Source organism: Pseudophryne corroboree, chromosome 5, assembly GCF_028390025.1.
Source record: "Pseudophryne corroboree isolate aPseCor3 chromosome 5, aPseCor3.hap2, whole genome shotgun sequence".
In the NCBI taxonomy this organism is placed as follows: domain Eukaryota; kingdom Metazoa; phylum Chordata; class Amphibia; order Anura; family Myobatrachidae; genus Pseudophryne; species Pseudophryne corroboree.
The window spans coordinates 692622884-692650540 of NC_086448.1; the positions used below are offsets into that span (position 1 = coordinate 692622884).

The 27657-nt window shown below is 50.0% G+C and overlaps 1 protein-coding gene across 4 annotated transcripts in view; it reads left to right on the forward strand.

Moving 5' to 3' along the window:
- TRIM55 (tripartite motif containing 55) overlaps positions 1-27657 on the forward strand; it is a 313681-nt gene that overhangs the window by 281440 nt on the left and 4584 nt on the right. The window lies entirely within an intron of this gene.

Sequence of the window (27657 nt, forward strand, 5' to 3'; positions counted from 1 at the left end):
CTCCCATCCACCCACACACACTGCCATCATACACCCACACACACTGCACCCATCCTCCCACACTCACTGCCATCATACACCCACAGATACTGCTCCCATTCTCCCACACACACTGCCATCATACACCCACAGATACTGCTTCCATCCTTCCACACACACTGCCATCATACACCCACAGATACTGCTCCCATCCTTCCACACACACTGCCATCATACACCCACAGATACTGCTCCCATTCTCCCACACACACTGCCGTCATACACCCACAGATACTGCTCCCATTCTCCCACACACACTGCCATCATAAACCCACAGATACTGCTCCCATCCTCCCACACACTGCCATCATACACCCACAGATACTGCTTCCATCCTTCCACACACACTGCCATCATACACCCACAGATACTGCTTCCATCCTTCCACACACACTGCCATCATACACCCACAGATACTGCTCCCATTCTCCCACACACACTGCCATCATACACCCACATATACTGCTCCCATCCTCCCACACACACTGCCATCATACACCCACAGATACTGCTCCCATCCTCCCACACACACTGCCATCACACACCCACAGATACTGCTCCCATCCTGCCACACACACTGCCATCATACACCCACAGATACTGCTCCCATCCTCCCACACACACTGCCATCATACACCCACACACACTGCACCCATCCTCCCACACACACTGCCATCATACACACCCCACACACTGCTCCCATCCTCCCACACACACTGCCATCACACACCCACAGATACTGCTCCCATCCTCCCACACACACTGCCATCATACACCCACAGATACTGCTCCCATCCTCCCACACACACTGCCATCATACACCCACAGATACTGCTTCCATCCTTCCACACACACTGCCATCATACACCCACAGATACTGCTCCCATTCTCCCACACACACTGCCATCATACACCCACAGATACTGCTCCCATCCTCCCACACACACTGCCATCATACGCCCACAGATACTACTCCCATCCACCCACACACACTGCCATCATACACCCACAGATACTGCTCCCATCCTCCCACACACACTGCCGTCATACACCCACAGATACTGCTCCCATCCTCCCACACACACTGCCGTCATACACCCACAGATACTGCTCCCATCCTCCCACACACACTGCCGTCATACACCCACAGATACTGCTCCCATTCTCCCACACACACTGCCATCATACACCCACAGATACTGCTCCCATCCTCCCACACACACTGCCATCATACACCCACAGATACTGCTCCCATCCTCCTACACACACTGCCATCATACACACCCCACACACTGCTCCCATCCTCCCACACACACTGCCATCACACACCCACAGATACTGCTCCCATCCTTCCACACACACTGCCATCACACACCCACAGATACTGCTTCCATCCTTCCACACACACTGCCATCATACACCCACAGATACTGCTCCCATCCTGCCACACACACTGCCATCATACACCCACAGATACTGCTCCCATCCTCCCACACACACTGCCATCATACACCCACAGATACTACTCCCATCCTCCCACACACACTGCCATCATACACCCACAGATACTGCTCCCATCCTCCCACACACACTGCCATCATACACCCACAGATACTGCTTCCATCCTTCCACACACACTGCCATCATACACCCACAGATACTGCTCCCATCCTCCCACACACACTGCCATCATACACACCCCACACACTGCTCCCATCCTCCCACACACACTGCCATCATACACCCACACACACTGCACCCATCCTCCCACACACACTGCCATCATACACCCACAGATACTGCTCCCATCCTCCCACACACACTGCCATCACACACCCACAGATACTGCTTCCATCCTTCCACACACACTGCCATCATACACCCACAGATACTGCTCCCATTCTCCCACACACACTGCCATCATACACCCACAGATACTGCTCCCATTCTCCCACACACACTGCCATCATACACACCCACAGATACTGCTCCCATCCTCCCACACACACTGCCATCATACACCCACAGATACTGCTCCCATCCTCCCACACACACTGTCATCATACACACCCCACACACTGCTCCCATCCTCCCACACACACTGCCATCATACACCCACAGATACTGCTCCCATCCTTCCACACACACTGCCATCATACACCCACATATACTGCTCCCATCCTCCCACACACACTGCCATCATACACCCACAGATACTGCTCCCATCCTCCCACACACACTGCCATCATACACCCACAGATACTGCTTCCATCCTTCCACACACACTGCCATCATACACCCACAGATACTGCTCCCATCCTCCCACACACACTGCCATCATACACACCCCACACACTGCTTCCATCCTCCCACACACACTGCCATCATACACCCACACACACTGCACCCATCCTCCCACACACACTGCCATCATACACCCACAGATACTGCTCCCATCCTCCCACACACACTGCCATCACACACCCACAGATACTGCTTCCATCCTTCCACACACACTGCCATCATACACCCACAGATACTGCTCCCATTCTCCCACACACACTGCCATCATACACCCACAGATACTGCTCCCATTCTCCCACACACACTGCCATCATACACACCCACAGATACTGCTCCCATCCTCCCACACACACTGCCATCACACACCCACAGATACTGCTCCCATCCTCCCACACACACTGCCATCATACACACCCACAGATACTGCTCCCATCCTCCCACACACACTGCCATCATACACCCACAGATACTGCTCCCATTCTCCCACACACACTGCCATCATACACCCACAGATACTGCTCCCATCCTCCCACACACATTGCCATCATACACCCACAGATACTGCTCCCATCCTCCCACACACACTGCCATCATACACCCACAGATACTGCTCCCATCCTCCCACACACACTGCCATCATACACCCACAGATACTGCTCCCATCCTCCCACACACACTGCCATCATACACCCACACACACTGCACCCATCCTCCCACACACACTGCCATCATACACCCACAGATACTGCTCCCATCCTCCCACACACACTGCCATCACACACCCACAGATACTGCTCCCATCCTCCCACACACACTGCCATCATACACCCACAGATACTGCTCCCATCCTCCCACACACACTGCCGTCATACACCCACAGATACTGCTCCCATCCTCCCACACACACTGCCATCACACACCCACAGATACTGCTCCCATCCTCCCACACACACTGCCATCATACACCCACAGATACTGCTCCCATCCTCCCACACACACTGCCGTCATACACCCACAGATACTGCTCCCATTCTCCCACACACACTGCCATCATACACCCACAGATACTGCTCCCATTCTCCCACACACACTGCACCCATCCTCCCACACACACTGCCATCATACACCCACAGATACTGCTCCCATCCTTCCACACACACTGCCATCATACACCCACAGATACTGCTCCCATCCTTCCACACACACTGCCATCATACACCCACAGATACTGCTCCCATTCTCCCACACACACTGCCATCATACACCCACAGATACTGCTTCCATCCTTCCACACACACTGCCATCATACACCCACAGATACTGCTTCCATCCTTCCACACACACTGCCATCATACACCCACAGATACTGCTCCCATTCTCCCACACACACTGCCATCATACACCCACATATACTGCTCCCATCCTCCCACACACACTGCCATCATACACCCACAGATACTGCTCCCATCCTCCCACACACACTGCCATCACACACCCACAGATACTGCTCCCATCCTGCCACACACACTGCCATCATACACCCACATATACTGCTCCCATCCTCCCACACACACTGCCATCACACACCCACAGATACTGCTCCCATCCTCCCACACACACTGCCATCATACACCCACACACACTGCACCCATCCTCCCACACACACTGCCATCATACACACCCCACACACTGCTCCCATCCTCCCACACACACTGCCATCACACACCCACAGATACTGCTCCCATCCTCCCACACACACTGCCATCATACACCCACAGATACTGCTCCCATCCTCCCACACACACTGCCGTCATACACCCACAGATACTGCTCCCATCCTCCCACACACACTGCCGTCATACACCCACAGATACTGCTCCCATTCTCCCACACACACTGCCATCATACACCCACAGATACTGCTCCCATCCTCCCACACACACTGCCATCATACACCCACAGATACTGCTCCCATCCTCCTACACACACTGCCATCATACACACCCCACACACTGCTCCCATCCTCCCACACACACTGCCATCACACACCCACAGATACTGCTCCCATCCTTCCACACACACTGCCATCATACACCCACAGATACTGCTTCCATCCTTCCACACACACTGCCATCATACACCCACAGATACTGCTCCCATCCTGCCACACACACTGCCATCATACACCCACAGATACTGCTCCCATCCTCCCACACACACTGCCATCATACACCCACAGATACTGCTCCCATCCTCCCACACACACTGCCATCATACACCCACAGATACTACTCCCATCCTCCCACACACACTGCCATCATACACCCACAGATACTGCTCCCATCCTCCCACACACACTGCCGTCATACACCCACAGATACTGCTCCCATCCTCCCACACACACTGCCATCATACACCCACACACACTGCACCCATCCTCCCACACACACTGCCATCATACACACCCCACACACTGCTCCCATCCTCCCACACACACTGCCATCACACACCCACAGATACTGCTCCCATCCTCCCACACACACTGCCATCACACACCCACAGATACTGCTTCCATCCTTCCACACACACTGCCATCATACACCCACAGATACTGCTCCCATCCTGCCACACACACTGCCATCATACACCCACAGATACTGCTCCCATCCACCCACACACACTGCCATCATACACCCACAGATACTGCTCCCATCCTCACACACACACTGCCTTCATACACCCACAGATACTGCTCCCATCCTGCCACACACACTGCCATCATACACCCACAGATACTGCTCCCATCCTCCCACACACACTGCCATCATACACCCACAGATACTGCTCCCATTCTCCCACACACACTGCCATCATACACCCACAGATACTGCTCCCATTCTCCCACACACACTGCCATCATACACCCACAGATACTGCTCCCATCCTCCTACACACACTGCCATCATACACCCACATATACTGCTCCCATCCTCCCACACACACTGCCATCATACACCCACAGATACTGCTCCCATTCTCCCACACACACTGCCATCATACACCCACAGATACTGCTCCCATCCTCCTACACACACTGCCATCATACACCCACATATACTGCTCCCATCCTCCCACACACACTGCCATCATACACCCACAGATACTGCTCCCATTCTCCCACACACACTGCCATCATACACCCACAGATACTGCTCCCATCCTCCCACACACACTGCCATCATACGCCCACAGATACTACTCCCATCCACCCACACACACTGCCATCATACACCCACAGATACTGCTCCCATCCTCCCACACACACTGCCGTCATACACCCACAGATACTGCTCCCATCCTCCCACACACACTGCCGTCATACACCCACAGATACTGCTCCCATCCTCCCACACACACTGCCGTCATACACCCACAGATACTGCTCCCATTCTCCCACACACACTGCCATCATACACCCACAGATACTGCTCCCATCCTCCCACACACACTGCCATCATACACCCACAGATACTGCTCCCATCCTCCTACACACACTGCCATCATACACACCCCACACACTGCTCCCATCCTCCCACACACACTGCCATCACACACCCACAGATACTGCTCCCATCCTTCCACACACACTGCCATCACACACCCACAGATACTGCTTCCATCCTTCCACACACACTGCCATCATACACCCACAGATACTGCTCCCATCCTGCCACACACACTGCCATCATACACCCACAGATACTGCTCCCATCCTCCCACACACACTGCCATCATACACCCACAGATACTACTCCCATCCTCCCACACACACTGCCATCATACACCCACAGATACTGCTCCCATCCTCCCACACACACTGCCATCATACACCCACAGATACTGCTTCCATCCTTCCACACACACTGCCATCATACACCCACAGATACTGCTCCCATCCTCCCACACACACTGCCATCATACACACCCCACACACTGCTCCCATCCTCCCACACACACTGCCATCATACACCCACACACACTGCACCCATCCTCCCACACACACTGCCATCATACACCCACAGATACTGCTCCCATCCTCCCACACACACTGCCATCACACACCCACAGATACTGCTTCCATCCTTCCACACACACTGCCATCATACACCCACAGATACTGCTCCCATTCTCCCACACACACTGCCATCATACACCCACAGATACTGCTCCCATTCTCCCACACACACTGCCATCATACACACCCACAGATACTGCTCCCATCCTCCCACACACACTGCCATCATACACCCACAGATACTGCTCCCATCCTCCCACACACACTGTCATCATACACACCCCACACACTGCTCCCATCCTCCCACACACACTGCCATCATACACCCACAGATACTGCTCCCATCCTTCCACACACACTGCCATCATACACCCACATATACTGCTCCCATCCTCCCACACACACTGCCATCATACACCCACAGATACTGCTCCCATCCTCCCACACACACTGCCATCATACACCCACAGATACTGCTTCCATCCTTCCACACACACTGCCATCATACACCCACAGATACTGCTCCCATCCTCCCACACACACTGCCATCATACACACCCCACACACTGCTTCCATCCTCCCACACACACTGCCATCATACACCCACACACACTGCACCCATCCTCCCACACACACTGCCATCATACACCCACAGATACTGCTCCCATCCTCCCACACACACTGCCATCACACACCCACAGATACTGCTTCCATCCTTCCACACACACTGCCATCATACACCCACAGATACTGCTCCCATTCTCCCACACACACTGCCATCATACACCCACAGATACTGCTCCCATTCTCCCACACACACTGCCATCATACACACCCACAGATACTGCTCCCATCCTCCCACACACACTGCCATCACACACCCACAGATACTGCTCCCATCCTCCCACACACACTGCCATCATACACACCCACAGATACTGCTCCCATCCTCCCACACACACTGCCATCATACACCCACAGATACTGCTCCCATTCTCCCACACACACTGCCATCATACACCCACAGATACTGCTCCCATCCTCCCACACACATTGCCATCATACACCCACAGATACTGCTCCCATCCTCCCACACACACTGCCATCATACACCCACAGATACTGCTCCCATCCTCCCACACACACTGCCATCATACACCCACAGATACTGCTCCCATCCTCCCACACACACTGCCATCATACACCCACACACACTGCACCCATCCTCCCACACACACTGCCATCATACACCCACAGATACTGCTCCCATCCTCCCACACACACTGCCATCACACACCCACAGATACTGCTCCCATCCTCCCACACACACTGCCGTCATACACCCACAGATACTGCTCCCATCCTCCCACACACACTGCCATCACACACCCACAGATACTGCTCCCATCCTCCCACACACACTGCCATCATACACCCACAGATACTGCTCCCATCCTCCCACACACACTGCCGTCATACACCCACAGATACTGCTCCCATTCTCCCACACACACTGCCATCATACACCCACAGATACTGCTCCCATTCTCCCACACACACTGCACCCATCCTCCCACACACACTGCCATCATACACCCACAGATACTGCTCCCATCCTTCCACACACACTGCCATCATACACCCACAGATACTGCTCCCATCCTTCCACACACACTGCCATCATACACCCACAGATACTGCTCCCATTCTCCCACACACACTGCCATCATACACCCACAGATACTGCTTCCATCCTTCCACACACACTGCCATCATACACCCACAGATACTGCTTCCATCCTTCCACACACACTGCCATCATACACCCACAGATACTGCTCCCATTCTCCCACACACACTGCCATCATACACCCACATATACTGCTCCCATCCTCCCACACACACTGCCATCATACACCCACAGATACTGCTCCCATCCTCCCACACACACTGCCATCACACACCCACAGATACTGCTCCCATCCTGCCACACACACTGCCATCATACACCCACATATACTGCTCCCATCCTCCCACACACACTGCCATCACACACCCACAGATACTGCTCCCATCCTCCCACACACACTGCCATCATACACCCACACACACTGCACCCATCCTCCCACACACACTGCCATCATACACACCCCACACACTGCTCCCATCCTCCCACACACACTGCCATCACACACCCACAGATACTGCTCCCATCCTCCCACACACACTGCCATCATACACCCACAGATACTGCTCCCATCCTCCCACACACACTGCCGTCATACACCCACAGATACTGCTCCCATCCTCCCACACACACTGCCGTCATACACCCACAGATACTGCTCCCATTCTCCCACACACACTGCCATCATACACCCACAGATACTGCTCCCATCCTCCCACACACACTGCCATCATACACCCACAGATACTGCTCCCATCCTCCTACACACACTGCCATCATACACACCCCACACACTGCTCCCATCCTCCCACACACACTGCCATCACACACCCACAGATACTGCTCCCATCCTTCCACACACACTGCCATCATACACCCACAGATACTGCTTCCATCCTTCCACACACACTGCCATCATACACCCACAGATACTGCTCCCATCCTGCCACACACACTGCCATCATACACCCACAGATACTGCTCCCATCCTCCCACACACACTGCCATCATACACCCACAGATACTGCTCCCATCCTCCCACACACACTGCCATCATACACCCACAGATACTACTCCCATCCTCCCACACACACTGCCATCATACACCCACAGATACTGCTCCCATCCTCCCACACACACTGCCGTCATACACCCACAGATACTGCTCCCATCCTCCCACACACACTGCCATCATACACCCACACACACTGCACCCATCCTCCCACACACACTGCCATCATACACACCCCACACACTGCTCCCATCCTCCCACACACACTGCCATCACACACCCACAGATACTGCTCCCATCCTCCCACACACACTGCCATCACACACCCACAGATACTGCTTCCATCCTTCCACACACACTGCCATCATACACCCACAGATACTGCTCCCATCCTGCCACACACACTGCCATCATACACCCACAGATACTGCTCCCATCCACCCACACACACTGCCATCATACACCCACAGATACTGCTCCCATCCTCACACACACACTGCCTTCATACACCCACAGATACTGCTCCCATCCTGCCACACACACTGCCATCATACACCCACAGATACTGCTCCCATCCTCCCACACACACTGCCATCATACACCCACAGATACTGCTCCCATTCTCCCACACACACTGCCATCATACACCCACAGATACTGCTCCCATTCTCCCACACACACTGCCATCATACACCCACAGATACTGCTCCCATCCTCCTACACACACTGCCATCATACACCCACATATACTGCTCCCATCCTCCCACACACACTGCCATCATACACCCACAGATACTGCTCCCATTCTCCCACACACACTGCCATCATACACCCACAGATACTGCTCCCATCCTCCTACACACACTGCCATCATACACCCACATATACTGCTCCCATCCTCCCACACACACTGCCATCATACACCCACAGATACTGCTCCCATTCTCCCACACACACTGCCATCATACACCCACAGATACTGCTCCCATCCTGCCACACACACTGCCATCATACACCCACAGATACTGCTCCCATCCTCCCACACACACTGCCATCATACACCCACAGATACTACTCCCATCCTCCCACACACACTGCCATCATACACCCACAGATACTGCTCCCATCCTCCCACACACACTGCCGTCATACACCCACAGATACTGCTCCCATCCTCCCACACACACTGCCATCATACACCCACACACACTGCACCCATCCTCCCACACACACTGCCATCATACACACCCCACACACTGCTCCCATCCTCCCACACACACTGCCATCACACACCCACAGATACTGCTCCCATCCTCCCACACACACTGCCATCATACACCCACAGATACTGCTCCCATCCTCCCACACACACTGCCGTCATACACCCACAGATACTGCTCCCATCCTCCCACACACTGCCGTCATACACCCACAGATACTGCTCCCATTCTCCCACACACACTGCCATAATACACCCACAGATACTGCTCCCATCCTCCCACACACACTGCCATCATACACCCACAGATACTGCTCCCATCCTCCCACACACACTGCCATCATACACCCACAGATACTGCTCCCATCCTCCCACACACACTGCCATCATAAACCCACAGATACTGCTCCCATCCTCCCACACACACTGCCATCATACACCCACAGATACTGCTCCCATCCTCCCACACACACTGCCGTCATACACCCACAGATACTGCTCCCATTCTCCCACACACACTGCCATCATACACCCACAGATACTGCTCCCATCCTCCCACACACACTGCCATCATACACCCACAGATACTGCTCCCATCCTCCCACACACACTGCCATCATACACCCACAGATACTGCTCCCATCCTCCCACACACACTGCCATCATACACCCACAGATACTGCTCCCATTCTCCCACACACACTGCCATCACACACCCACAGATACTGCTCCCATCCTCCCACACACACTGCCATCATACACCCACAGATACTGCTCCCATCCTCCCACACACACTGCCATCATACACCCACAGATACTGCTCCCATCCTCCCACACACACTGCCATCATACACCCACAGATACTGCTCCCATCCTCCCACACACACTGCCGTCATACACCCACAGATACTGCTCCCATCCTCCCACACACACTGCCATCATACACCCACAGATACTGCTCCCATTCTCCCACACACACTGCCATCATACACCCACAGATACTGCTCCCATCCTCCCACACACACTGCCATCATACACCCACAGATACTGCTCCCATCCTCCCACACACACTGCCGTCATACACCCACAGATACTGCTCCCATTCTCCCACACACACTGCCATCATACACCCACAGATACTGCTCCCATCCTCCCACACACACTGCCGTCATACACCCACAGATACTGCTCCCATTCTCCCACACACACTGCCATCATACACCCACAGATACTGCTCCCATTCTCCCACACACACTGCACCCATCCTCCCACACACACTGCCATCATACACCCACAGATACTGCTCCCATTCTCCCACACACACTGCCATCATACACCCACAGATACTGCTCCCATTCTCCCACACACACTGCCATCATACACCCACAGATACTGCTCCCATCCTCCCACACACACTGCCATCATACACCCACAGATACTGCTCCCATCCTCCCACACACACTGCCATCATACACCCACAGATACTGCTCCCATCCTCCCACACACACTGCCATCATACACACCCACAGATACTGCTCCCATTCTCCCACACACACTGCCATCATACACCCACAGATACTGCACCCATCCTCCCACACACACTGCCATCATACACCCACAGATACTTCTCCCATCCTCTCACACACACTGCCATCATACACACTCCACACACTGCTCCCATCCTCCCACACACACTGCCATCATACACCCACAGATACTGCTCCCATCCTCCCACACACACTGCCATCAAACACCCACAGATACTGCTCCCATCCTCCCACACACACTGCCATCATACACCCACAGATACTGCTCCCATCCTCCCACACACACTGCCATCATACACCCACAGATACTGCTCCCATCCTGCCACACACACTGCCATCATACACCCACAGATACTGCTCCCATCCTCCCACACACACTGCCATCATACACCCACAGATATTGCTCCAATCCTCCCACACACACTGCCATCATACACCCACACACACTGCACCCATCCTCCCACACACACTGCCATCACACACCCACAGATACTGCTCCCATCCTCCCACACACACTGCCATCACACACCCACAGATACTGCTCCCATTCTCCCACACACACTGCCATCATACACCCACAGATACTGCTCCCATTCTCCCACACACACTGCCATCATACACCCACAGATACTGCTCCCATCCTCCCACACACACTGCCATCATACACCCACAGATACTGCTCCCATCCTCCCACACACACTGCCATCATACACCCACACACACTGCACCCATCCTCCCACACACACTGCCATCATACACACCCACACACTGCACCCATCCTCCCACACACACTGCCATCACACACCCACAGATACTGCTCCCATCCTCCCACACACACTGCCATCATACACCCACAGATACTGCTCCCATCCTCCCACACACACTGCCATCATACACACCCACAGATACTGCTCCCTTCCTCCCACACACACTGCCATCATACACCCACAGATACTGCTCCCATCCTCCCACACACACTGCCATCATACGCCCACAGATACTGCTCCCATTCTCCCACACACACTGCCATCATACACCCACAGATACTGCTTCCATCCTTCCACACACACTGCCATCAAACACCCACAGATACTGCTCCCATCCTCCCACACACACTGCCATCATACACCCACAGATACTGCTCCCATCCTCCCACACACACACACTGCCATCATACACCCACAGATACTACTCCCATCCACCCACACACACTGCCATCATACACCCACAGATACTACTCCCATCCTCCCACACACACTGCCATCATACACCCACAGATACTACTCCCATCCACCCACACACACTGCCATCATACACCCACAGATACTGCTCCCATTCTCCCACACACACTGCCATCATAAACCCACAGATACTGCTCCCATCCTCCCACACACACTGCCATCATACACCCACAGATACTACTCCCATCCTCCCACACACACTGCCATCATACACCCACAGATACTGCTCCCATCCTCCCACACACACTGCCATCATACACACCCACAGATACTGCTCCCATCCTCCCACACACACTGCCATCATACACACCCACAGATACTGCTCCCATTCTCCCACACACACTGCCATCATACACCCACAGATACTGCTCCCATCCTGCCACACACACTGCCATCATACGCCCACACACACTGCACCCATCCTCCTACACACACTGTCCCCTTCCTCTCACACAAACTGCCATCATCACCCCATACATACTGCCACCATCCTCCCACACACACTGCCTTCATACACCCACAGATACTGCTCCCATTCTCCCACACACACTGCCATCATACACCCACAGATACTGCTCCCATCCTCCCACACACACTGCCATCATACACCCACAGATACTGCTCCCATCCTCCCACACACACTGCCATCATACACCCACAGATACTGCTCCCATCCTCCCACACACACTGCCATCATACACACCCACAGAATTACTGCTCCCATCCTCCCACACACACTGCCATCATACACCCACAGATACTGCTCCCATTCCCCATTCTCCCACACACACTGCCATCATACACCCACAGATACTACTCCCGTCCACCCACACACACTGCCATCATACACCCACAGATACTGCTCCCATCCTCCCACACACACTGCCATCATACACCCACAGATACTACTCCCATCCACCCACACACACTGCCATCATACACCCACAGATACTGCTCCCATTCTCCCACACACACTGCCATCATACACCCACAGATACTACTCCCATACACCCACACACACTGCCATCATACACCCACAGATACTGCTCCCATCCTCCCACACACACTGCCATCATACACCCACAGATACTGCTCCCATCCTTCCACACACACTGCCATCATACACCCACAGATACTGCTCCCATTCTCCCACACACACTGCCATCATACACCCACAGATACTACTCCCATCCACCCACACACACTGCCATCATACACCCACAGATACTGCTCCCATCCTGCCACACACACTGCCATCATACGCCCACACACACTGCACCTATCCTCCTACACACACTGTCCCCTTCCTCTCGCACAAACTGCCATCATCACCCCATACATACTGCCACCATCCTCCCACACACACTGCCTTCATACACCCACAGATACTGCTCCCATTCTCTCACACACACTGCCATCATAAACCCACAGATACTGCTCCCATCCTCCCACACACACTGCCATCATACACCCACAGATACTGCTCCCATCCTCCCACACACACTGCCATCATACACCCACAGATATTGCTCCCATCCTCCCACACACACTGCCATCATACACCCACAGATACTGCTCCCATCCTTCCACACACACTGCCATCATACACCCACATATATTGCTCCCATCCTCACACACACACTGCACCCATCCTCCTACACACACTGTCCCCTTCCCCTCACACACACACTGCCCTCATCACCCCATACATACTGCCACCATCCTCCCACACACACTGCCTTCATACACCTACAGATACTGCTCCCATCCTCTCATGCACAGTGCCCTCATCTCTCTACAGACACTGCTTCCACCCTCTCCCAAATACTGCTCCCATCCACACGCAGACACTATCCCATCATCACACACACATTGCCACCATTCTCCAAAACACACTGCCCCCATCCTCCCACAAACACTGTTTCATCCTCCCACACTCACTGCCACTGTCCTCCCACACACATTGCCCCCATTCTCCTACACACACTGTTCCCATAGCATCACACAAACACACACACACAAAACACACACCCATGGCCCATATTTAGGTACCTCCTCCTGCAGCTGTTTTGTGTGCTGAGCCACAGTCCAACTGCAGTCTATGCTCACACACAGCCACAACCCACAATGCAGAGGAGGAGGCTGTGGTCCACATGGTGGGCTGGGAGTAGCAAAGTGGGCAGCCGGTGATGCCATGACAGTCACATCACTGGCAAGCACTGTTGGACACCCATACTTTCATTTCTGGAGTGTCCAGGGGAATCCCAGGCTGCATCTGAGCCAGAACATGAGCCCAGAACTGCCCGGACAAGAGGATCAGTCTGTGGCTGGGGGTGTTACTTTTTCCATGGTTGTGGCCAGTGGCATATCTACTTTATGGTCAACAGCAGCAACTTTTAAAGTGAAGTCAAATCCATTTCCACATAAACCCCACTAACCTCCAGGTTGATGATATGAACTTTCCCACGGAAATCGGGATAGTTGGGAGGTAAACTGTAGATAGAAACATAGAAACATAGAATTTGACAGCAGATAAGAATCACTTGGCCCATCTAGTCTACGCCTTTTTTTTTTACCATATTTTTATCTCAAACCTAATTTAAATAAGGATCAAATAAGGTTCGAGATATGTTGACCATAAAGTGATCAGAATTGTTGTGATTGGGTGAATTGGGCAAGGTAAATATGAAATGGAGGCGTGGTTTGCGAAAAATGTGGCAGTGGTTATTTTGTCTACTTGTTGACTGTAGTAATGTTGGGATGTATGCTACAAGCTTTGGATGTAAAGGCCCTAACATGTAGGGGGCCCCTGCAGCACAGAAAGCTGAGAGCTCCTTCAGACTGTCCTGTATGACTTGAAGATACAGAGTAGATTGCACAGCTCATGTGGTTTTGCCCTGTTGTTTCTGACTGTCTGAGCTTAGGGCAAATGTGTTGAGTAGGACCTCCAATAATAGCCATGACTAAAACCAGTTCACATGTCTCGTTAATCCGCTGCCTCCTCTCCTGCTCCACCTCATGGAGCCCCATGGTGGATATACGGGGCAGCTGATATAGAACTGTCTAGATGCATTACAATGTCAGAGTCACAACCAATTCATTGCAATTCCTCATGATTTTCTGTCATTGAGAATACTCCCCTTTTGTTGTGCACTGTGCTTTTATTGGCCTCTGATTCTGCTACTCAGGGTGCATGTGGACAATGGCTTACTTCTTTTATGTTTTTTAGTTTGTTTTTTTTTTAGTTTTTTTTGGGGTTTTTTTTTTTTTTTTTTGGGGGGGGGGGGGGGGGAGTGTCCCTGCTATAATATTGAAAAGTGTCCCTGCTATAATATTATTGAGAAGTATCAGACACTTGCCATGGTGCCCATTAATTTCTGTTTAAGGCGAATGAGTTTATAGTGTAGTTTTGGAAAATAGTAAGAGCTAGGTGACCGTGTTGCCACTTGTGCTGCTGTATATTGATGTTTGTTTTGGCTTTTGCTGCTATTAACCACTTTACTGTACATACCATTTCATACTTATTTATTCATGTTTGTTTCGGAAATGTATAAAGAGTTTTGTTATTAATACAAATGGAACTAACTTAGTAGTAGTAGCTTTGTTGTGAAACATAATGTCATAATTTACTGTACTGATTGTGAATTCATACCTATTTATTAGCACATAAAATGGTGCAAACAGCTGCAACCCATAGTGGCCAATCCGATGTCAGCTTTCATATGTTCAGTGTTATCAGACTAATCAGTTCTGTTGTCTGATTGTTAATTGGTGGAGCTCATTTGTTTGATTAATGGCCCCTGTACATTATTAGGACAATGTACCAATCCCCCAACGGCTGGGTCAGGGAATCGTGAATATTAAATATGTTTTAAATTCCTGATTCCCACTCTTGGCCGAAAATGGACGGAATTGGCAAATCAGGCATTTGTAACATATTAATTTCCCCTGATTTCCCGATGAATTGCCTATCATCACTGGCCACCAATTGGAGATGTGCACAGGTGCTTCTGCTTCATTCGTAAGTGACATGTTGACCCTATCCAGGATGCATCTAGTACCCCCAGAATGATCCCAGGTGAGCACAGGTAGCTCACAGTCCTGCACACAGATGTTCCTGAATTGGAAATGTCATACACTTCCAAGTGGAGCTGCCTTGAAGTTCTAGATAACAGTACCCACAATCTTTGCAGTGATATTATGCAGAGGAACTAGATACTAGGATGCAAGGACACCACCACTGTCCATCAACATCACTGCAGCATGGACCTTGATAGTGTTGGCAAGGGATCAATGCATCCACAAAAGTTTCAGCCTGCAGCGGGACTGCTACCCTTCTGTGTGACTGACAGCATGGGAGCCCCTAGCAGAAACAAGGGTTGCCTTTGTTGAATTTATCAGGCCCAACCAGAGGCAAATAGGGACAACACTATCTACAAGCCAGCTCTGTGGGATCAGGGGCTTCTGCACTGTCTACATGCCCCCAACCACTGCTCAGTGATATCACAGTTCAGCCTACTGTGCAATGCATGTATTTGTACAGGTTCTGGTATGAATGGTGGACCATGTTAAGGTCGACATTCATTAGGTCGACCACTATTGGTCAACATAGACATGGTCAACATGGACTTAGTCGACACATGAATAGGGATAGGTCGACACATGAAAAGGTCGACATGGATTTTTTAACTGTTTTTGCTGTCATTTTTTCCGTAACATGACCAGGAACCCCAATTAGCGTCCCCTTGCTCCACTACCGCTGCACTCGGCACAGGTCACCGTTCCCAATCGTAGTCCGCGTGGATGGTAAAGTATGAAAAAGTAAAAAAAACTAATTCTTTTTTTAAAAAGCCATGTCGACCCTTTTCATGTGCCAACCTGTCCTGTGTCGATCATTTTCATGTATCGACCATATGTCCATGTCAATGTCGACCAATAGTGGTATACACTTGTATAGTTAATTGCACCAAGTACAAGAGAAAAATAAAAATTGAGTTTTGTGTCAGTCAATGTTTGTACCATCTGAGTTCACAATGTATTGCCTAGGTATTAGTACACCTATATAGCTAATAGCACTAATGACATGTAAAGGCATTAATTGTGTTTTGCATACACCAGTTGGTAATAAAGGGTATGTTCTGGATATTTGTATACCTTTGGAAATACTCCTTTCTCTTTCAGTGTGTTGTAACTTTTAAGATCTCATCAGCTAATGGTGTTGCTGATAATTAAAGAAACAAACTGAGTTTTGAATCATGACTGAGATTTATCAATGCTTGGAGAGAAATAAAGTGGAGAGAGATAAAGTACCAACCAATCAACTCCTGTCATTTTTCAAGCACAGCCTGTAACAAAGGAGTTAGCAGCTGATTTGATTGTACGTTATCTCTCTCTACTATATCTCTCTCCAAGCTTTGATAAATCTCCCCCGAATGTACTGAATAGAAAAATAGATGATACGCTGAAAATAAGGACAACTTCTTCTACAATGGAGAAAAAAAATCTATTGAATGATATTAAATTGTGACAGAAGGTTTTGTTTTTCTAAAAAAAAAAAAAAAAGGAAAATCAGGCAATAATAATGTATTTAGTCGAAAAGCTATATACCAGATGCCCAGAAGTATTAAATAGCCTTGGCCCTGGTCACAGAGTGCATCCATTCCTCTGTTACAAAAATGCAGGAAGAATGAGTGTCAGAGGGACTGTAATACCCCTTTTCCACTAGCTCAAAAAACACAGGTAAATGCACGGGGGAGAGGGGGGTAATGCAATGTAAACGGAAGCCGCGTCGATGCGACACGGCTCCCGTTCACAATGTATGGAAGGGCGGCGCTGGGAGATCATGTGATCTCCCAGCGCCACCCCTGCCGCGTCACCAGGAGCGTCACCAACCCGGCAATATGCCGGGTTGGTGAGTGCAGTCGGAAAGGGGGCTCTGATGCGGGTCGCAGCCGAGTAGCACCAGTGTCAGGCTCCCGGATTCGACCCGCATCACTAGTGGAAAAGGGGCAGAAGTGTCTTTTAGAAAGATAGACATGTGACATGTATTGCTGCTTACTGATTGGTTTCTTTACATCCCATGCACTGTGACTGGCCTGATTTGCCAGCTGGCGTTATTTACTAAGGTTTTGGAGAATGAGAACCAATTCACAAATTAATTCACAAGAGCAGCTGTTATTCGGTAGCTGTTGGTCGATTGGCTGTATACACAACTTCTGCCGATCCTGAACAGATTTGTAACTTGTTCAAAATACAGCATACCTCCCAACATGACCCTCTCCAGGAGGGACAGAATGCTCTGCTTCTGGACTTTTCTCTTAATGTATGATTGCCAGCACCTGTTTTGAACAGGTGAATGGATAAGAAAGGTGTTTCAGCACAGGTGATGGCAATCATAAATTAAGAGAGAAGTCAAGGAGCAGAGCATTCTGTCCCTCCTGGAGAGGGTCATGGTGGGAGGTATGATACAGGATAAAATCTGTCAAATTGTAAATGACAAGCTAAAGATGGACAAATCAGAGAGGGATGAACTGAGCCTCCCATGAAATCAGAGAGGGCTGAACTGAACTTTCCATCCAGATGGAACATCAGTTCTACCACCATGTATGTCAAACATCTGGCACCCAATCAGATTATAGATAAGGATTGGTGGCGTTTTATTGCTCATGTATGCGGAAATTTGTGTGCAAAGAGGTATAAAGTAGCCTTCTAAAATGCACCTTTATTTTGAAAGGCCATATAACAGCAAAGAGTTTAGCATTGCATTGTTTGTATTATAATTGTTCTATTATGTATAGTTTAAGTTTTTTAACAAAATGTGAATTGTTGCAGAATGGTTATTCTGGAAAAAGTTCTATTTTTATCACTTCTTTGGAATACATGCAGAAACACATTACATGAGATTATAGATTCATATAGAAGCATACTTGCCTACCTGACCCTCTCCATGAGGGAGAAAATGCTCTGTTCCTGGACTTTCCTGGTAATGTATGATTGCCATCACCTGTGGCGAGCTAGTTCATTGATAAGAAAGGCGTTTCACCACAGGTGATGGCAATCATACATTACCAGGAAAGTCCAGGAACAGAGCATTTTCTCCCTCATGGAGAGGGTCAGGTAGGCAAGTATGTATAGAAGTAAACTGAGCATTTTCAGAACTTCTGCTCCTATAATTATCTTCTGTACAACCTCTCCAGTGGCAAATAATCTACTTCTTTTTGTTCTTTCAGAATTCCCATAATCAAGGGTGCTTCTATTAACAAGCTCCCTACAAAGTGATTACTAACAGATTATTTACACATTATGGTGTCACTTCATCTGTCCCTATTTCACAGCAAATGAAACACAAATGGACAGTGGGGATTTATATGTAAAAATGATTACTCCCAATTGACAAAAGCAAAAAGCATACAAAACATGACTTGAATGAATCTATTACATTTATTTCCACTCTTGTTTGTACATGTGCTATTATGCTTTCAACTGTTTATTTCCTGCAATTATTATTAGCAATGAGAAAAGATAACAAGTAAATATATAGTTTAGGTTGGATAATAACACATGGATACTATTTCAAGTTAAAAGGGAAACTAACAACAGCTGTTGTTAAACAGCTCATTGTATGAGAATTTGCAGAATAATGGAGTGCTTCTTCTGATTCATAAAACAACACAATGGGGTCAAATTAATTAGAAGCGAGCTTGCTAAAGCGAGTTTGCTTGATGGAACTTGATTACATTGTGTGAATGCATGCATCTGAGGAGTGGGAGATTCAATTAGAAATGCCAATTCATGATGAGCTATTCAATTAGAAATGCCAATTCATGATAAGCTATTCAATTAGAAATGCCAATTCGTGATGAGCTGTGAAATGTGCATGAAAAAGTAAGGAAACCATTGTGGACGCCTAAAAAAGTGGCAACTGGGATAGCAGGGTCGTATAGAAGCATACTTGCCTACCTGACCCTCTCCATGAGGGATAAAAACGCTCTGTTCCTGGACTTTCCTGGTAATGTATGATTGCCATCACCTGTGGTGAAACACCTTTCTTATCAATTAACTAGCTCACCACAGGTGATGGCAATCATACATTACCAGGAAAGTCCAGGAACAGAGCATTTTCTCCCTCATGGAGAGGGTCAGGTAGGCAAGTATGATAGAAGGCTGTTAGTAGCCATAAGGAAAGAACTGGTGGTTTTTAAAAGGTGTCAAATGGCTGATTTTACACTTGTTATTTATTGTGGAAAAATTATGGCAAGTGTTTTTCATCAAATTAAAGTATTTCCATCATTTTGGGGGTATAAAAAATGTATTTAATACAGTCTCAGTTGCTGCCCGTGGGGTGGGGGTAGGGGGGGGCAGTTAGCATTAATAAACATACATGTCATGTTGTATGTAATATATGTGCTGGCTGCCTTACCCAGGGATCAGCAGCCGCTGTGTTTCACTGAGCCGGTGTTGCACTGTACACAGCACTCAGCTTCAGTGATGTGCGGTGAGGTAAATGTCTGGGGAGGCACCGGCTAGTATCAGAGACAGATTTACGCTCACATGTATGAACCTGAGGGTTCATGTGGGCATTATGCAAAGGTGCAGCAGTATACTGCTTGAAATTTGGTGAGTTTTGAACAGAGATGTGCAGACAAGTTAGGCAGGTGAGGTACTGCCTCACCTGTCATCGACAAGTATACTCCAGCGTTTTGACTTTCAAAATTATTAGAATAATACAAAGAAGATATTTATAATATCTTTGTTGTATTTCTCTAACGTCCTAGTGGATGCTGGGGACTCCGTAAGGACCATGGGGAATAGACGGGCTCCGCAGGAGATATGGGCACTTTAAGAAAGAATTTAGATTCTGGTGTGCACTGGCTTCTCCCTCTATGTCCCTCCTCCAGACCTCTGTTTGAATCTGTGCCTGGACGAGCTGGGTGCTGTTCAGTGAGCTCTCCTGAGCTTGCTGTGAGAAAGAATTTTGTTAAGTTTTTTATTTTCAGGGAGCTCTGCTGGCAACAGACTCCCTGCATCGTGGGACAGAGGGGAGAGAAGCAGCCCTACTCTCTGAAGCTAGGTCCTGCTTCTTAGGCTACTGGACACCATTAGCTCCAGAGGGATCGTACACAGGATCTCACCCTCGTCGTCCGATCCCAGAGCCGCGCCGCCGTCCTCCTCGCAGAGCCGGAAGACAGAAGCCGGGTGAGTATGAGAAGCAAGAAGACTTCGAAATCGGCGGCAGAAGACTCCGTTCTTCACATGAGGTAACGCACAGCACTGCAGCTGTGCGCCATTGCTCCAAACACACCTCACATACTCCGGTCACTGTAAGGGTGCAAGGTGCAGGGCGCAGGTGGAGGGCGCCCTGGGCAGTATATTATGGACCTCTGTTGGCAAAAGTACTCACATATACAGTTGGGCACTGTATATATGTATGAGCCCCCGCCAAAAAGATATGTATTTTAGCGGAACAGAAGCCCGCCATCGAGGGGGCGGGGCTTCTCCCTCAGCACTCACCAGCGCCATTTTTTCTCCACAGCTCCGCTGAGAAGAAGCTCCCCAGGCTCTCCCCTGCAGATCACGGTAGAAAAGGGTAAAAGGAGAGGGGGGGCACATAATTAGGTGCAAAAGACCCCACAATATACAGCAGCTACTGGGTTAACATTAAGTTACTGTGTTATTCCTGGGTTATATAGCGCTGGGGTGTGTGCTGGCATACTCTCTCTCTGTCTCACCAAAGGGCCTTGTGGGGGAACTGTCTTCAAAAAGGGCATTCCCTGTGTGTGTGGTGTGTCGGTACGCTTGTGTCGACATGTCTGATGAGGAAGGCTATGTGGAAGCAGAGCGGGAGCAAATGAATGTGGTGTCTCTGCCGACGACACCGACACCTGATTGGATGGATATGTGGAAGGTTTTAAATGATAATGTTAATTCCTTGCATAAAAGGTTAGACAAAGCTGAAACCTCAGGACAGTCATGGTCCCAACCCATGCCTGATCCTATGTCGCAGAGGCCGACAGGGTCTCAGAAGCGCCCACTATCCCAAATTATTGACACGGATACCGACATGGATTCTGACTCCAGTGTCGATTACGATGATGCAAAGTTACAGCCAAAATTGGCTAAATCCATCCGTTATATGATTATAGCTATTAAGGATGTGTTGCACATCACAGAGGAAACCCCAGTCCCTGACAGGAGGGTTCATATGTATGGGGAAAAGAAGCCGCAGGTAACTTTTCCCCCCTCACACGAGCTCAATGAGTTATGTGAAAAGGCTTGGGAATCTCCAGATAAAAAAATGCAGATTTCCAAAAAGATTCTTATGGCGTATCCTTTCCCGCCAACGGACAGGGTACGCTGGGAATCCTCCCCTAGGGTGGACAAAGCTTTGACACGCTTATCCAAGAAGGTAGCCCTGCCGTCACAGGATACGGCTACCCTCAAAGATGCTGCGGATCGCAAACGGGAAGTTACCCTGAAGTCCATTTATACACATTCAGGTACCTTACTGAGGCTGGCAATCGCGTCGGCTTGGGTGTGTAGTGCTGTAGCAGCATGGACGGATACCTTATCTGAGGAACTTGATACCTTAGACAAGGATACTATATTAATGACCCTGGGGCATATTAAAGACGCTGTCCTTTATATGAGAGATGCTCAGAGAGACATTAGCCTACTAGGTTCTAGAATAAATGCTATGTCGATTTCTGCCAGAAGGGTCCTGTGGACTCTGCAATGGACAGGTGATGCCGACTCAAAAAGGCACATGGAGGTTTTACCTTACAAGGGTGAGGAATTGTTTGGGGAGGGTCTCTCGGACCTGGTCTCCACAGCTACGGCTGGGAAGTCAAATTTTTTGCCATATGTTTCCTCACAACCTAAGAAAGCACCATATTACCAAATGCAGTCCTTTTCGATCACAGAAAAACAAGAAAGTCCGAGGTGCGTCCTTTCTTGCCAGTGGCAGGGGCAGAGGAAAGAAGCTGCACAACACAGCTAGTTCCCAGGAACAGAAGTCCTCCCCGGCTTCCACTAAATACACCGCATGACGCTGGGGCTCCACAGGCGGAGCTAGACCCGGTGGGGGCGCATCTCCGAAATTTCAGCCACAAGTGGGTTCACTCACAGTTGGATCCCTGGGCAATAGATATTGTGTCTCAGGGATACAAGCTGGAATTCGAAGAGATGCCCCCTCACCGATACCTCAAGTCGGCGCTGCAAGCTTCCCCCTTAGAGAGGGAAATAGTGTTAACTGCAATTCACAAATTGTATCTTCAACAGGTGGTGGTCAAGGTTCCCCTCCTTCAACAAGGAAAGGGTTATTATTGGACCATGTTTGTGGTACCGAAACCGGACGGTTCGGTCAGACCCATATAGAATTTAAAATCCCGGAACATGTACCTAAAAAGGTTCCGGTTCAAGATGGAATCGCTGAGAGCGGTCATTGCAAGCCTGGAAGAGGGGGATTTTATGGTGTCTCTGGACATAAAGGATGCATACCTTCATGTCCCCATTTATCCACCTCATCAGGCGTACCTCAGATTTGTGGTACAGGATTGTCATTACCAATTTCAGACGTTGCCGTTTGGTCTCTCCACGGCTCCGAGAATATTTACCAAGGTAATGGCGGAAATGATGGTACTCCTGCGGAAGCAAGGGGTCACAATTATCCCATACTTGGACGATCTCCTCATAAAAGCGAGGTCAAGAGAGCAGTTGCTGATCAGCGTAGCACGTTCTCTGGAAGTGTTATGGCAACACGGCTGGATTCTGAATATTCCAAAGTCGCAGTTGGTTCCTACGACTCGTCTGCCTTTCCTGGGCATGATTCTGGACACAGGCCAGAAAAGGGTTTATCTCCCGATAGAGAAGGTTCAGGAACTCATGACACTGGTCAGGGACCTATTAAAACCAAAACAGGTGTCAGTGCATCACTGCACTCGAGTCCTGGGAAAGATGGTGGCATCATACGAGGCCATTCCCTTCGGCAGGTTCCATGTGAGGACCTTTCAATGGGACTTACTGGACAAATGGTCCGGATCACATCTTCAGATGCATCGGTTAATCACCCTATCCCCCAGGGCCAGGGTGTCTCGCCTGTGGTGGCTGCAGAGTGCTCACCTTCTTGAGGGCCGCAGATTCGGCATTTAGGACTGGGTCCTGGTGACCACGGATGCAAGCCTCCAAGGGTGGGGAGCAGTCACACAGGGAAGAAATTTCCAAGGTCTGTGGTCAAGTCAGGAGACTTGCCTTCACATCAACATCCTGGAACTAAGGGCCATTTACAACGCCCTAAGTCAAGCAGAGACCCTGCTTCGCAGTCAACCAGTTCTAATTCAGTCAGACAACATCACCGCTGTGGCTCATGTAAACCGACAAGGCGGCACAAGGAGCAGGATGGCGATGGCGGAAGCCACCAGAATTCTTCGCTGGGTGGAGAATCAGGTAAGCTCGCTGTCAGCAGTGTTCATCCCGGGGTAGACAACTGGGAAGCAGACTTCCTCAGCAGGCACGACCTCCACCCGGGGGAGTGAGGACTTCATCAAGAAGTCTTCACACAGGTTGCAAGTCGGTGGGAACTGCCACAGGTGGACATGATGGCATCCCGCCTCAACAAGAAACTACAGAGGTATTGCGCCAGGTCAAGAGACCCTCAGGCGATAGCTGTAGACGCCCTGGTGACACCGTGGGTGTTCCAATCGGTCTATGTATTTCCTCCTCTTCCTCTCATACCCAAGGTGTTGAGAATCATAAGAAAAAGAGGAGTGAGAACAATACTCATTGTTCCGGATTGGCCAAGAAGGACTTGGTATCCAGATCTGCAAGAAATGCTCACAGAGGACCCGTGGCCTCTTCCTCTAAGACAGGACTTGTTGCAACAAGGGACCTGTCTGTTCCAAGACTTACCGCGGCTGCGTTTGACGGCATGGCGGTTGAACGCCGGATCCTAGCGGAAAAAGGCATTCCAGATGAGGTCATTCCTACGCTGATAAAGGCTAGGAAGGATGTAACAGCTCAACATTATCACCGTATATGGTGAAAATATGTTGCTTGGTGTGAGGCCAGGAATGCCCCTACGGAGGAATTCCAGCTGGGCCGTTTCCTTCACTTCCTACAGTCAGGAGTGACTTTGGGCCTAAAATTGGGTTCCATTAAGGTCCAGATTTCGGCCCTATCCATTTTCTTTCAAAAAGAGCTGGCTTCTCTACCTGAAGTTTAGACGTTTGTGAAGGGAGTGCTGCGTATTCAGCCCCCTTTTGTGCCCCCGGTGGCACCTTGGGATCTTAACGTGGTGTTGAGTTTCCTGAAATCCCACTGGTTTGAACCACTCAAAACGGTGGAATTGAAATATCTCACGTGGAAGGTGGTCATGCTACTAGCATTGGCTTCGGCTAGGCGTGTGTCAGAATTAGCGGCTTTGTCACATAAAAGCCCCTATCTGGTTTTCCATGCGGATAGAGCAGAATTGCGGACCCGTCCACAATTTCTGCCAAAAGTGGTTTCATCCTTTCATATAAACCAACCTATTGTGGTGCCTGTGGCTACTACTGACTTGGAGGATTCCGAGTTACTTGATGTGGTCAGGGCTTTGAAGATTTATGTAGCCAGAACGGCTAGGGTCAGGAAAACAGAATCTTTGTTTATCCTGTATGCTTCCAACAAGCTTGGTGCTCCTGCTTCGAAGCAAACTATTGCTCGCTGGATCTGTAACACGATTCAGCATGCTCATTCTGCGGCTGGATTGCCACTGCCAAAATCAGTTAAGGCCCATTCCACTAGGAAGGTGGGCTCTTCTTGGGCGGCTGCCCGAGGGGTCTCGGCATTACAGCTGTGCCGAGCGGCTACTTGGTCAGGTTCAAACACTTTTGCAAAGTTCTACAAGTTTGATACCCTGGCTGAGGAGGACCTTGTGTTTGCTCATTCGGTGCTGCAGAGTCATCCGCACTCTCCCGCCCGTTTGGGAGCTTTGGTATAATCCCCATGGTCCTTACGGAGTCCCCAGCATCCACTAGGACGTTAGAGAAAATAAGATTTTACTTACCGGTAAATCTATTTCTCGTAGTCCGTAGTGGATGCTGGGCGCCCGTCCCAAGTGCGGACTTCTTCTGCAATACTTGTATAAAGTTATTGCTGCAATAAGGGCTATGTTATTGTTGCATCAGGGTTGAACTGATGCTCTGTTGTTGTTCATACTGTTGACTGGGTAAGTTTATCACAAGTTATACGGTGTGATTGGTGTGGCTGGTATGAGTCTTGCCCTGGATTTCCAAAATCCTTTCCTTGTACTGTCAGCTCTTCCGGGCACAGTTTCTCTAACTGAGGTCTGGAGGAGGGACATAGAGGGAGGAGCCAGAGCACACCAGAATCTAAATTCTTTCTTAAAGTGCCCATGTCTCCTGCGGAGCCCGTCTATTCCCCATGGTCCTTACAGAGTGTCCAGCATCCACTACGGACTACGTGAAATAGATTTACCGGTAAGTAAAATCTTATTTTTTCATATTATTTTTATTGTCAAAACTCTGGAGAATACAGGAGT